We start from the raw sequence: 15,794 nt of genomic DNA, 5'->3' as shown, positions 1-15,794 counted from the left end.
AAAACACAGTTTCACACATACATAGATAATTACACCTTCAAAATCCATTTTTCATTCCTTTGAAAAAAACTTATAAAGAAACCTCCACAAACTGTCCACAAAAAAAACACTTTGTGATTATCAAAATCACACCAAACTAACCAAAACAACTTATTAAGAGAGTTTCACCTGTTGTAGATAAGAATATTTTTGAGATTATTCATAGTCTAAATCATGCATGAGATACACCTTTTAGACTCATCTCTTAAATCATAAGACTTTGATTTTTTACTCAAATAAATAACAAAATAAAATTATTTAGAATTCCTTTTCCAAAATATCTCAAACTACTTACAAATTCACACTACACTTGTGCAAAAAAATTCCTATCCTCGCTAAAATTCTTAATAAAACATTACAACAGCAGTCAACTATGCTTGAAAATTTTTACATTTTATACTCTCATGGGACTCACATTGCATCACTTGCCAACCAGCATAGAAATGAATGAAAGTAATAGATTTGGAAAAGGAGATGAGATAACCAGACCAAAAATTCAATTTGGGTGCGAGACTTCAAAAGCACACTAATATTCTTGCATCAATTTGCTAAAGAAATCATCTAAAGTTCATTAGCACATCTTTCATTCATCATAGAGATTTTATCATAAATCAAACTTAAAGAGAAATTTGAAAACAAAAATAATTACTATCAGCTGCTTTATCCTAGTTATCTTATTCCTAACCGAAGTAAACTTAAAAAAACCTTCCATGATCAACAACCCTTTCTTCTGAGACAGTTTAAAACTGTTTGGCTTATGATACCAGGTTTTAAAAACAACTTAAAAAAACCTTCCATGATCAACAACCCTTTCTTCTGAGATAGTTTAAAACTGTTTGGCTTATGATACCAGGTTTAAAAAACATGATAAAAGGGAGTGTAACCACAAATCCAAAGAGCATGATTGCAATTCAAAAAACTCCCATAATCAACAATCTCTTCTTATGAGACAGTTAGAATTCTTTGCATTATGACACCATCTTTCAAAAAGATTTAAAAAAAACGAAGACCACAATCAAAATAATGAGCACAATCCAGAGAGCGTGCAAATATGCAAAATAATGGGAAACGAATAAATATAAATTTTGATATGCTGCACATTATGTTACATGTGATCAAACACATTTGTATATTTATATATAAGCATGGGATAACAGAAACGTCCGTTTTCTCACTACTTTATTTATAAATAAAGCAAGATAAACTGTCAGGGGGGTTAATGTCCCCCTGTACTATTTTTTAACAAACGAAGAAATTTAGACGAAAAATGGACAGCTCTGAAGTATTTTTCTATAGCCTCTGCTCTGAAGTATTGAACTATAGATTTAGCTTTAAGCTAAAATGACATGCATCCGACCTGACTCACTATGCTGAAGATTATTCCTCCTCTCTAGATCTTACTAGATTTTGCAACACAGGAAAAGTCTGGCTGATTGGTTACAGACATCATCCAAGCCCATTTATGATCATTGACATCCACAAAATTCTGAGTAGCAGCAACTCGATCCAATGGAATGTAGGCATAGTACCCATTGATCAGCCCTACGGCAAAACCAGTATAGCCCGCCATGGCTCCATGGATGGCAGAATTAGCAAACAGAGTACAGTAATTATTATCGACAGCATTAGCAGGCACAGCTCTGATCATATAAGTTGGGTCAATGTACTTCAATGTAAAGGGCTCATTTGGATGATGTTTCTTCCACCAATGCCTCAATTCATCACTGAGCCATGGCCCAACATCCAAAAACACAGGATTTCCATATTCATCTCTCTTATCCTTGTTCTCTGGCCTCCTGGGAATCAAGTCTTGTCCAGCCCCTTCTGCAACAATAAGCACAAAGTGCCCATTCTCTGCCAACCTATGCTCCAAAAACTCAAATAACCCCCCTTCTCCCTCCAGATAAAATGAGTTCTCAGGTATAAGAAATGAGTTCTCAGGTATAAGACAGCAGTCCACATCCCTGCTACCCAAAGTTGAATGCAGTGCAATATGTCCAGTATACCTACCCATCAACTTAACCAGCCCTACTCCAGTAGGGGCACTCTTTGCCTCAACATGGGCTGCAATGATGGCACTCTGGGCTGTCTCCACTGCTGTATGAAATCCAAAGGACACATCAATAATCCCCACATCATTATCCACAGCATTGGGGATCCCAGCAATTGAAACCTTAAGTCTCCCCCTCTTAACTTCTTCAAATACCTTCACTGCACCCTTCATGGTCCCATCCCCACCAATGATATAAACCTGGTTAAAACCGTGGGCTTCAATGCCATCTACTATCTTCTGCAAATCAAAGCCCCCCCCTCGAGGTCTCCAGCATTGTACCCCCTATCTTGTGCCAATTGTCCACTAATTTTGGATACAAAACCACAGGCTCTGATGAATAAAACCCACGATACCCCGACCTGATCCCTCTGATATCCCTTGCTCCACACCGAAACCAGAGACCAATTACAAGCTCTCGGATGACCGTGTTAACCCCAGGTGATAACCTCCCACATGTAACAATGGCAGCATGGATTTCATCAGGGCTAAAACACACCTCAGACCGAGGCCCTGCTCTGTGATAGAGCACTTGTGTTTCTCTTGATATTTTCTTTATATCCACCACAACAATGTTCTCCATAACCATATCGTTCAGAGTCACGAAAAAGCCTTCACTGGGAAGAAAATACTGGGTATGCATAAGAGGATTTGTCAAAGTGGGTATGTCCTGTAAATACTCTCTCAAGTGAGGAGTACCCTGAATCCTCTTCCGGCCATGATAATTGATTACAGCGCCTGCTGTTGATGGCTTCCTTCAAACTTTTGCATTGCAGATATCAGGAAAGAATGTAAGGAATGGAGAAACAGAAAATTCGTAGAAATTTCTAAGATGATGATAACGCTGTAAACTACTGAATAACTCACAGGGTGTAACAGGGTGTAAGAATTGAACCAACCCTGGAATTCATACACGATGATAACAATAACAATGTATTCTATATAAATTAAAAGAAGATGATATTCACAGCTGAAGTCACGCTTTTTGTTTGTTAAACTCGTTGTAGAAACCAGAATTGAGTTGTTCTAAAACTAGTTTTAGCTTTTGTACCAGTCTACCAGAATTTTGTTGTTCTCAAAACTCGATCTAGAATCTAGATTTAGCTGTTGTAGAATTTTATGAGAGGTCCTCAAATCAAATTCTTCTGTAGAATTTTATGACGGGGTGGTCTCTGAAAACCAAAACAGATTTTCACTTCAATGTTTAGGTCAGGTAATCTTTTTCACTATGTGTATGGGTTAACGAATATATGCTGCAATCTTGGCACCTAATATTTCCCCTTATTACGGGTCAGAGATTATAACTTCCAATTTCAGTCGGGATCTTCCATACTGGAGCAAAATTCCGTGAGCAACCATTGGTAGTTGGATCGAGTTTAAAGGACACTTTAAAGTGCCCGTTTTGTGTGCCCAACAGTGTATTTCTGACTTTTAACCGTGACGTGCAACACTCTCGCACCTGGACACCAGGTTCAAGTACACCGGGTTACCACATTAAAAATTATTAGTGGTTTCTTATCCTATTGAAATATCACTGCAATGCATTTGCAATTTAATAGGGTAAATATAGAAAGAAAGAAAAAAATTATTTTAACGTTCACGAGACTAAAGATAGCTTATGGGACAGATTGTTTCCTCATCTCCTTGATGTATTAGGCCCTTTTTTGTGAAGCTTCACAATAAATGCCCCCAGCTTCTTGACAAACCCCTCGCTAAATAGATTATCCCAAGAGCTAGCAGCCAACATATCCATAACTTTCCCTATTGTCTTGAAAGGCCTCACATTCTAAAATGAAATGTTTTTCTATTTCCACTTTTCCGGAAGAACAAAAATTGCATACCCTTTCCTCCCACACTTCCTTTGGCCTTTTCCAGCGCACTGTTTCACAACGGAGTTCATGAGAATTAGTCCTTAACTGAGCAATAAGAATTTTCACTCTCCAAGAGATATTGGCCTCTATGTATGCTTTTGGTTGATGATTGTGAGTGAGATTAAACACTTCAATATAGTACTTTTTCTGTCTTCCTAGCTCCTTATTCCAAGTACGTTTGTAGAACTTTTCCATAACAAAAGCTTTTATCTCTTTGTTGTTTATGGGACCCGCGTTCAAGCAAATACCTCATTTACTAAACCATTTGTTATTTTGTTGCATCCAAGTTTTTTTGCTCTTGCACAATCTATCATTAAAGACAACCTTAGGCCATCTACTCTCTTCCATTTGCTCAATTCAACTTATATAATTCAATTTTTAAAAACATAATATTTATAATAAATCATAATTAAATAAATCATTATATTAAAAATAATAAAATATATTTATAATTAATTTTAAAAATATAATACTCTGGTCCTCATGATGAACCACACTTGTTGGTTTGAAAAGCTTAGGCCAAAAAGTTTTCTTATGTGATTTCCACCGAAAGACTTTGCTTAATTCATTATGGATCACAGAAACTTGAATACGGAAAATATTAAAGTTATTAGGTAAATATAAATAAATTAAAGTATAAATTCCATTTGAATTTAACTTAAATGGGTGAGCCTAATATTGCTATCCTTCTTATTGGTGAGGAAATTATATTCTTTGTGTATGTGACATCTTGAGCTCACAATGAGTATTTCTTGTAATGAATTAAAACATGTGTATTCTTCATATAAAATTAGAAGATATTTCAAATTAGGAAAGAAAAAGAACAATATTTATAATAAATAAATTTAAAAAGAAATAAAAAAATTTATTTCAATCTTAAAAAATGAAAATGTGCTTATTAGTTGTGTCCTTGGAGCTCTGGGTCTCCTCAAAGTAACCCTAATTATGTACTTTCTCTCTGATGGCTTCAAGCTATGAGGGGCCTACCTCTCGGCCTCCTTCACTAGCACTTGACATCGTTTCTTTCAATGCCCTGGTGGTTGGAGGTTTGAGATTTCAATGTTCCAAGCCAATGAAGTTTGTCAAAAAACTAGATGACATTCCAAAAATCTCAATCCACACCAATCAATCATGCGTGACAACCCTTAGGCTAGCTAAGTGTGCTCTTATCAAACAATTATAGGCCTTTTGCCATCATCTTGATCGAATAATCTGTGGATCAACAAAAACTAGAGGCCTCACATTGAGGGGAAGCTCTCAATTTGATTATATGGTAGAGGATTTTCAAATTTTTGTTTGAAAACAAAGCAAATCGAGATTTCATTTTTTCATAGTGGGCCTTACTTCATGGGCACTAGGGGTTTTATTTGGATCGTTGGAGCCCACGTTTCATTCCAGAAAATTACGTTTCCTTAGTCGTACAAGTTTGGGTGAAATGGTCCTATTGTCCCCTCTGTTGTTGGAATGAAGAGATATTTAGAAACATTGGTAGTGTTTTAAGTTGTTACATTGATTGAGCTATGTCATAAGAGGGGATGCATTCATGTGCCAGAATATGTGTGTAAGTGGATCTAGATAAGGGTTTTCCATCAACGATCAATCTACCATAGGATATTTGGACTCATTTCTAGGAGGCGGATTATGACCAACTCCCATTTAAATATAATATTTTCCATGAGTATGGGTATTTTGCTTGAAGATACCCAAAACTAGAAGAATTCCAAAAGAATAATGAAGAAGGGGATCAATGGTAGCAACAAAAATGCAAGAAGGGCAATACTAAGCAAAACACAACTGCCAAAAAGCCTGATAATAACGGATCGAGCCGTAAGGCTCCCTCTTCACTTAAAAACAACCACCATGGCTAATGGGGTCCGCCTCTAGTAAAAGCAAAGATTGAGGATCCTAGGATAACAAATATGAATTTTCAAGTCAAATGAATGAAGAAGGGGAAATCCTGAACCAAAATCTCAAAAGAATTCCTTTGAATATCTTCCCCAAGCAAGCTGTTAAGGCCAAAATGTGGGCATTAAAAAATGTTCCTATGTCGAAAAAGATCAAAAAGAAGAGGAATAAGACACAAAGGAAGAGGAGGTCTTCCTTTCTCCTAAAAATCCCAAAAACTCACACGAACCCAATTTCTTTGGTTCGACATATGAAAAATATTAAAGGGAAAGGGAAACCCTAGGGAAAACTCATAGGAAAGTAGGGAAAAAAACCAACAAGGATGTGAGAAGTGCACACACAAAAAAACGATAAATAATTGGGATCACAAAATTCCCTTTCAAAGCTACATTTCAAAAAGCACCTTGACATACAAAAGGTAGTGGTCCAAACCTTGAGCAAGGGGGCTCAAAATCGAATCATAAATGATGAAAATCCTCTCCTCAAATAAATTAACTCTGTTTCGAGGGAAGCCTTGCTCCAGAGACTTAGAGATATTGGCATCTCGATGACCCTATTGACAGTTATTACGCATCTGTACTAGTTTGTCCTTGGTCATGTTTGCATGGCTCATGGGATGTTTGATTTCATCCGAAGCACTACTGGGGTTAAACAAAGTTGTCCTTTGTCTCCTACCCTATTTGGGGTCTATATTGATGAGTTGGAAGCTTTTCTACATGAGCATATCCAGGACACTGATGGTTGCCTTCTTCATCGGGTCCTAATATCTATTCTACTCTTTACTGACGACGTGGTCCTCCTCTCCTCATCTCCAGAAGGATTACAGAGGTAGTTAGATGCCTTAGCTCTATTTTGCGATCTTCGACAGTTGACGGTCAACCTGGGTAAAACCAAGGTTATGATCTTCAATGGGGTGAAGAAAACTTCGGACCTTCACTTCTTATTCAGAGGGGAGGAGGTTGAGATCACCAACACGTATACTTACTTGGGGGTGCAATTCTCAGGCCCCCGCTTCAGTTTGCGACCAATGCTTCAGCCTTGGATCAATAAAGGATATGGATCCTTAGCCCTTCTTGAGAGACAGTGCTTTCGACATCACTTCCAGGACATCTCGTCCAAGATGAGCCTCATGGACACCTTGATCTGTCCCACTGTTCTATATGGCTCAGAGATTTGGGGACCATCTTTACTTGAGTCGGATTGGGCTTCAGTTGAGAGAGTCCAAATTCTTCTTCTCCGTCGCATCATTAGATGCAAACAGACAGTACCTCAGCACATCATCCTTGCAGAGTTTGGAGCTCAGCCCTTTCAGCTTGAGACAGTCTTCAGTTTGGTCTCATTCTTGCATTGTGTGTGAGGATTTTCAGCCTCAATAAAGAGTAAAGACTGTTACCCTTACTTGACATATTTCTCTTCTGAGACTATTGCTCGTTCTACTCCCTCGGGCCAAGGTAGATGTTGGTTTACAGGAGTTTCAGATCTCTTAGAGTCAGTGGGCATTCAGTTGGATCGTCTCCCTCCTTTTCGATATTCCTTGGATGCTCCCGATCACCTTCTACCTACTAGACAGAAGTTGAACAAGATCATCAGGGAGGACATCTACAGGCAGTTCGTCCAGGTCACCTGGGTCAATCCTCCGAGAGGGTTGCGCCCAAAGATGATCTTCTATGTTGAGCACTTCTTGGAGTTGAGAGGCAGGCTCATTATTCAACCCCAATTTACGTTTCACCACTGGATGCATGCTCTTCACATTCCTCTAGGCCAGTTCAGAGTAGGTTATCATAGACTCCGGGTAGAGACAGACCACCAGATTGATAGACCAGACAGAATATGTCAGGTATGTCATTTACAAGAAGTAGAGACCAAGGTGCACTTCATTTTTGGATGCCCTATCTACTAAGAGATCAAAGGAAGGTTCCATTGCTTGTTCAGAGACTCTCAGACCCGCGCAGACTTTTTTAGGTATCTCGATCAGAGATGTTTAGCCCTATATATGCAGGAGGCTCTCATGTTCCGAGTGCATATTCTTCAACCTCCATCAGACCAGACCCCACACAAAGGATCATGACATTCTTCAAGGTACTACCTTTAGATATGGGCACAAAGAGACTGATTGATACTGTTTCATATCCAGAGTCTAGATCAATGAGGATCCATGGTAGCTCACCTTGCTACACAAGATCTCAGCAACAAAATCGTCTCAGATCCGTCCTTGGGAGACAGACTAGGTCCTCCAGATCTTAGCAGTGTGCGAACTACCCTAGACAATGATTTAGTGGACAATCCACACCTCCCACTAGCCCTTCATCGGGCCAACAAGCTTTGTGGAGTTTTTTTCAGTGTTCTTTAGTCAATGTCGGATGTTAGGATAGATGGGTCCGATCCTCAAACCCATTAGTCCTTGGATTTTCTTTGTCAAGGCATTCCATACATTGTATCTTTTATATTCCTGCATTGTACCTTTTATATTCATGCATTGTATTTTTTATAGGAGGCCATTTGGTTCTCTTGCATTGTATGGACATCATTGTACTCAACAGTCCCTTTGACCTACTTTATGGTCGTTAATTGGACAGAAATATAATTATCTTATCTTATCTTATCTCCCAGAATTGTAGAGGATTAAGATCAAATAAAATAATGATCAAAGTAAAAAGTTTAGTAAAGAGAAACGAGGAGAAATAGAAACTATGCTATAGGGTATTGAATGCCTTAAGGCCTCCCTTTACATGCAGCCTGACCATCACCATCCCATCCCCACTAAACTACTACGGTGTCTGACAGATCGGTGACTGTACCGTACTTCACATCCATGGCTGCATATTAGTCGTGCTTCCTGTCATCTGAATTTTAAATTTTTTGTCTCGCCCTGTTTTGAAATCAGTTGTCCCGCCTTTTTATCATATAATTGTTTTGATGCATGCTCTTTCATATGGAGTTTCTTTCATCTAAACATCCGCTGATACCACAAATGCGTTGAACAATATCATGGGCAACATCTTTGGATGCAGGTTCAAATCAATGCTCGTTGTGCCTGCCCGGTGCTATGTGTGAGAGATTTCATTAGCAATATCATCGAAGAGCACCATGATGTAGAGCAGGGTAGGAAAACGATGATCAATCTGATTTTGTTGATGTTCTACCATCGTTGCATGGAGAAGATAAGTTGGATGAGGATGATATGATCGTTGCTCTCTAGGTCAGTATTCTCACACTCTGATATCACTGGGCTTGCTCAAAACCCTACTCATTCTTGAACCATCTGCCCGCCAGAAGTAGAAGCCCTCTTTTCAATATGTTTTGTTGGTTCTACTTCTCCTTATCTGATGATGGAAAGAGAAGGGACGAATTAGAAAATGGGGATGGGGTGGTCTCATCCATGGATTCTGCAGAAAACCATTTCTGTAATGTAAAACGTCTTCACCTCTGATCTATGTTTGTTATTATTATTGATGGACCATATAAAAGCTGCTAGTAATACATATTTTATGTGTATGTGGGTCACAATTCTTTACAATGAATATCTGCAGCAACAACCTGAAAGTTCTTATCAAGTGCATGAATATAGGAGAGGGACTTGTCCACAAGTTCCAGCGTCCACCTGAATTACAGGACATGAGTGAGTTATGGTGATTAACTTATTTATATAGATGGGATGGAGTTGTGGTTTGAGTGGTTTGGAGAAGGCAAGTTGGTTCATTGGAATTTAGAAGGCGGTCAAATTGAATAAAGGAGTAAGTGAGAGACGCTGATCAAACAAAACAAACAATCATTCCTTTCTCCCGCCTTAAACAATATTTATCATCTTCAAACATGGATGAGTGTCATAAAGAAAATTCTCGGACTCACTCAAAACACTGAAGATACTGAATTAAAACACTGAAGCAGGTCATTGAGTACAACATTGTTTTTTATCATTGTGGTTTTTTTAAGGTCCATTTTTCATATGAAGTCGTGACCGAGACTGCTTTTATTCATTCAAATACGCCTTCAACAATCTTCCAATGACCAGGGAGGGGAGTATTATAACGAATATGTAGGCAATCTCTTACAAATCATTGATTCCAACATTATAATTACCATTGTTGTTTCAAAGTCCATATTTACTTAGATATGAGTCTTTATTTTGGAAATAGGTGTCTAGCGTAGTAATTTTTAAGATAAGCTTACATGTGTCTTCGGGATTGAAGATGGTCTAGTTAATACCTCATATGTCGAAACATAGTCTAATTAGTACTATGATTTCTTTTAAATGAAAAAGTTAAACTATAAATATTATATGTAATAAACAATCAATTATTTTTGGAATTTCAAATGTTGTATTTTGATGCAGGAGCATCCAATGGCGAGGCGACAGATGGACATGCTGTCTAAAACATCTTTCAGAAAATTTCACTTTGGTTTATTTTACTGTTAACTTTTTCCAAGAAGGCTGTTACAGCCATTGTAAATTTCTTTTCTTTATTTCCGTTTTTTTTTAGTTATGAATGTGAGTTTAAAAATTAGTTTAACAACCATAACAGGAGATGTAACTGTGCAATGTAACCGCAGGTAGTTCCTCAACTGAATGAGGCTACCTGAACTATTAAAAGACATTTCATAGAAGGCACGAGGGTTGCTATCTAGAGAAGGAAAATAGAAATATATTGAGATTGTAAAAGTTTGCTGACAAGCATAAACCAGAAGAATAAACATTGATATTTTCAGGTAACTAGAAAGATTGTTCCATGAATTATTTTCTGTAAATGTGCATGAGTGCAAACTATAAATGAAGAACGAGTATGAAGACTGTGCCAGCATAAACATCTAAGAACAAAGGACGAACATAGGAACTGTGCACACACCCAGGGAAACGACATCCACCGTGTATAGCCAAAGGTACTCGCAGACCAAACATTTTATCGTTCCTCAAAAGAATTTCTTTTTATCTAAATACGCTTACATGTATTGAGAACATTACACAAATAATTTTCAAAGAAAATTAGCATTTCAAGCTTCATGCTGTTCCATATTCACATTCCGTATACAAACACATAGTTCCAGGTTTCCACGAGTCCCATCTCATCTACAAAAGAGAGGGCCAAAAACCCTCGGCCAACATGACCAGACAAGAACGAAAATAAAAGCTAGACTACAGAGCGAGATATAAAGAACTGTAACCATGATGAAACGACAGAAACAGCAAGACCAACTACAGAGTCATGGTCGTGAAGACCTATAGAAAATCGACAACCCTACATAACCTACGGAGAGACAACTATATATTGTTTCGACAGACAAAGCCTCAAAACAGGCACCAAAACAAGTTGAAGGGAACGGTCCTACCCGTTTCAAACAAGGGCTGAGACAGAAGACTGGAGATACGGCGAGCCACTAAGTCCGAGCCCTCAACGCCAGTACATGAGCCACCTGCATAGCACAACGGAGATGTTAGTTAAGGCAACATAACCTTACTAAACAATAAACAAAAGGAGTAGAACGAAATGACAGCAACAAAAGCTGTAAGGCTACTTGAGTGACAAGAGGGTTTGGACAAACCCCGAACCAGCAGCAACGCCAAGAGGGAAACAGGAATTGAGAGCCCCAACAAAAACCAGAGAAGCACGACCACAGAGCCATATAAATCCACAACTGCTCACAAGGAGCGGTATTGTCAGCAAGAGATACAGTAGCACGAAGAAGTGAAACCGGAGAAGGAAGATTACCTATGGAGGAAACTGGATAGTCACCAGAGCAAATGAACCGAGAACCTGTCAGTGGAACCAACACAGTTTATTAACAGCTGAGCCATATAAACAAATAGACCAAGCCAACAAACAGCAAATCAAACAAGGTTTCTCAGTCTCAGACCGCCTTCAGGGTGAACCCACAGTAGGGAGAACGTTGACGGAGCCAGCGAACAGAGGAGGGCCGAGTGCCATAGCCATAACCAGGAACAAAACCCCATAGCAGACGGAGTAGCTGGGTTACCAACAGAGCAAGTGAATGACCAGGAAAGGGTTTCCCACAAAACCATAGAGCCAGCACAAAACTCCAAAACCTTGTGGACTGTGGAGGCATTAAAAACCTCATTAAAACCTCTCCAAAACCCTTGAGTCACTATGCGAGAAGATCACGTGTTCAGTTGCCATGCAGCATCCACATCACTGGTCAGGTGTGTCATCAATTTTTGGTATCAGAGCAGTTCTTTCCTTAGGGAAGAAAGTTTAATTATGGAGGTAGGAAGAAGAGGAAGAGGAAGAGGTGTTCGAAGAGTAGCCGAAGATGGACTGCGTGAAGAAATCAGGGTCCTAAGTGCTAGGCTAGTAGCAGTGGAAGCAGGAAGGCGCAGGGATCCAGAGGATGGTGACGACAGTGATGCAGAGACTATAGCTACAATAGATGGGTCCAAAGAGGAAGGACCAGAAATAAGATTGTTGAAATCCGTCCTGTTAGCAAACAGCAAACCGAAACCTGAACTGTCAAATTATGATGGCAGCCTATCTACTGAATTGCTTCTGGATTGGATTAGCGAGTTAGATAAATACTTCGAGTGTGAAGAGATCAGTGATGAAAAGAGGATCAGGTTTGTAGCTACGAAGTTGAAGGGGCATGCCACACTGTGGTGGGACAGTGTGCAAGCGGAGCGGAAAAGATCCAACAAACCACCGATTAAGAAGTGGGACAGGATGGTGGCCAAGTTGAAGGGTAAATTTTTACCTAAAGATTATCAGATTGCACTGCATAGACAGGTACAGAATCTGAAGCAGAGGTCAATGACTGTAAAAGAGTACACAGAGGAGTTTTATAGAGTAAATTTGCAAGCAGGTTATGTCGAGGACAACCCAGAGAAGACTGCAAGGTTTGTGAATGGGTTGTGGATGGAGATACTAGACGAGATCAGTATTCTCTCTCCCAGATCTGTAGAAGAAGCATATCAAAGTGCTTTAAAAGCGAAAGAAAAATTAACAAAAGGTAGAATGCGAGGAGAGGACGTGGTTTCGGACGAGGAAGGGGACATTCCTATGGCAGAGGCAGAACTGCCAGCAGCAATGATGAAGGCAACAGTTCGAAAGTTGCAGGGTCAACAGACAAAGAGGGTAACACTAGGGGAGGAAGGCCTTACCAGCGAGGTAGAGGTAATGGCAGAGGCAGAGGAGCTACCTACCAGTGTTACAAGTGCCACAAATGGGGGCACAGATCGTTTGAATGTCTTGAAAGTGATTAGGCAGGACAAAGGGGGGCATATGTTGCTCAGCGTGAGGAGACCGAGGCCCCACCTCAAGAAGTATAGAACATGCCTGAAACAGGTGAATCCCTGGTACTAAATAAAGTTTTATTGAAGCCAACTAAAGAATCAGTTGATCTGACACAGTGGAAAGCTCTATTCCGAACTGTGTGTAAGTCGCAGGGGAAGTGTTGTAAATTGATTATCGATAGTGGAAGCACGGACAATTTGGTAGCCACAGAGATGGTGGAAAAGTTGGGCCTAAAGCGATTGAAACACCCAACTCCATACCGGGTGTCTTGGCTACAGAAAGGACACCAACTACTTGTTGATGAGCAGTGTGAGGTGGAATTTCATATTGGCAGATATAAGGATAAAGTGACGTGTGACATTATGCCGATGGATGTATGCCATATACTGCTGGGAAGACCTTAGCAGTATGACAGGAAGGTGGTACACGATGGAAAAACAAATTGCTATAAGTTCGTGAAGGATGGGGTCAAACACACATTGGTACCCATGAAGGAAGAAGCTACAGCAGAAAGCAGTGGGTCGAAAGCCTTGTTGCTAGGGGGGAAAGAGTTCCTACAACAGTTGGGAGATGATGAGATTAAATTTGTAGTCATATGGAGGCCAAGGCCAGTGTTAGTTCATACTGAAATTAAGGATTTACTGGAAGAAATCCAAGATATGTTGCATGAATTCAGCGATATAGTAGCGGATAAATTGCCAGATAAGTTACCTCCAAAACAGAGTATCAGCCACCATATCGACTTTATACCAGGAGCCAGCTTACCCAACAAAGCCACTTATCGCATGAGCCTGAAAGACAATGAGGAGATTAGAAAACAGGTACAAGAATTGTTGGATAAGGGATTGATTCGGGAAAGCCTAAGTCCATGTGCAGTACCAATAGTTTTGGCTCCCAAGAAAGGAGGGAAGTGGCAAATGTGTACCGACTCCCGAGCGATTAATAAGATTACTATTAGGTACAGGTTTCCTTTACCACGCATGGACGATATGATGGACTACTTAAGTGGAGCAGCTTACTTTTCCAAGATTGATTTGAAAAGCGGTTATCATTAGATACAGATTCGAGAAGGCGATGAGTGGAAGACTGCTTTTAAGACCAATGAGGGCCTGTATGAGTGGTTGGTCATGCCATTCGGATTGAGTAATGCACCCAACACATTCATGCGCTTGATGAACGAGATGCTGAAAGAATACATTAGGAAGTTCGTTATTGTATACTTGGACGATGTTCTTATTTTCAGTAGGACCAGGGAGGAATATTTTAGACACGTCAGGTGTGTCTTGGAAAAATTACAGCAAAATAAATTGCTGTTAAATTTGAAGAAATGCACGTTTTTCAAGAAGGAATTGATTTACTTGGGGTTCGTGATCTCAGAGAATGAGTTGAAGATGGATCCGGAAAAGGTTGCAGCCATAGTCAGCTGGCCATCCCCAAAGAGTTTATTTGAAGTACGAAGTTTTCATGGGCTAGCAAGTTTTTACAGGAAGTTTATAAGGGATTTTAGCGGTATCTGCGTGCCCATGGTAGAGACTATCAAGAAGGCCAATCAGCCATTTCATTGGACTGATTCAGCTGAAAGGAGTTTTCAGCTGCTGAAAAAGAAGATTACTGAATGACCTGTTTTACAGTTGCCGGATTTTAACAAACTTTTTCAAGTTCGTTGCGATGCCAGTGGGACAGCCATTGGAGCAGTGCTGAGTCAAGAGGATAAACCAGTGGCCTATTTTAGTGAAAAATTGAATGAGAGCAGACAGAAATATTCGTCCTATGATAAGGAATTCTATGCAGTAGTGCAAGCACTGAAACACTGGAGACACTATTTGTTGGGAAATGAATTCATCCTGTTTTCAGACAATTTTTCTCTGCAATATATTATGCAGCAGCACAAATTAAACCACAAACATGCGAAGTGGGTGGAATATCTCCAAAGTTTCACGTTTGTGTTAAAGCACATCAGTGGACAAGCCAATAAGGTGGCAGACGCATTAAGTCAGAGGAGTTTGATCATGCAGGAGAGCAAAATACAAGTGTTGGGTTTTGAGCATCTTAAGGATCTATATGAGACAAATGTAGATTTTCGTGAAGCATATGAAGCTTGCCAGAATCCACTGTTGAGGGACAACAGCTTGTGGTTAGATTTTAACTTGCAGGAAGGATTTTTGTTCAAGGGTGGACAGTTGTGCATTCCAGAGTGTTCAATGAGGGAAAATCTAATCCAAGAGAAGCACAATGGAGGTCTAGCCAGACATTTTGGCATAGACAAGACATTGGACCAAGTAAGTCATTTTTATTATTGGCCTAGGATGCGACGAGATGTGCAACGATATGTGGCTAGATGCAAGATGTGTCAACTGGCGAAGGGACATAGTCAGAATGCGGGATTATACACACCATTTCCTGTTCCGGACAGACCTTGGGATTTGGTTAGTTTAGATTTTGTTTTGGGTTTGCCAAGGACACAGAAAGGGTACGATTCAATTATGGTAGTGGTGGATCGCTTTACGAAAATGGCGCATTTTATTCCTTGCAAGAAGACCAGCAATGCCACGCATGTAGCCCACCTATTCTTTACAGAAATTGTCAGGTTACATGGCTTGCCGACATCTATTCTTTCAGATAGGGACGTGAAGTTTACGGGCCATTTCTGGCGGACTTTGTGGAAGAAATTGGACACTAAACTGAATTTCA

The 15,794-nt window shown here is 39.7% G+C and overlaps 1 pseudogene; it reads right to left on the bottom strand.

The window, feature by feature from the left end:
* Positions 1–1,429: 1,429 nt before the first annotated feature.
* On the bottom strand, positions 1,430–2,747 carry LOC149172524 (ATP-dependent 6-phosphofructokinase 2 pseudogene; annotated as a pseudogene).
* Positions 2,748–15,794: the final 13,047 nt, after the last annotated feature.

The sequence above is a fragment of the Pinus tabuliformis genome, chromosome 4_2, assembly GCF_031772625.1.
Source record: "Pinus tabuliformis cultivar Carrire ecotype Pingquan chromosome 4_2, CPIR1, whole genome shotgun sequence".
Classification (NCBI taxonomy): Eukaryota; Viridiplantae; Streptophyta; class Pinopsida; order Pinales; family Pinaceae; genus Pinus; species Pinus tabuliformis.
Note: the sequence above shows the minus strand (reverse complement) of the source record. Positions and strands in the feature narration are given on the sequence as shown.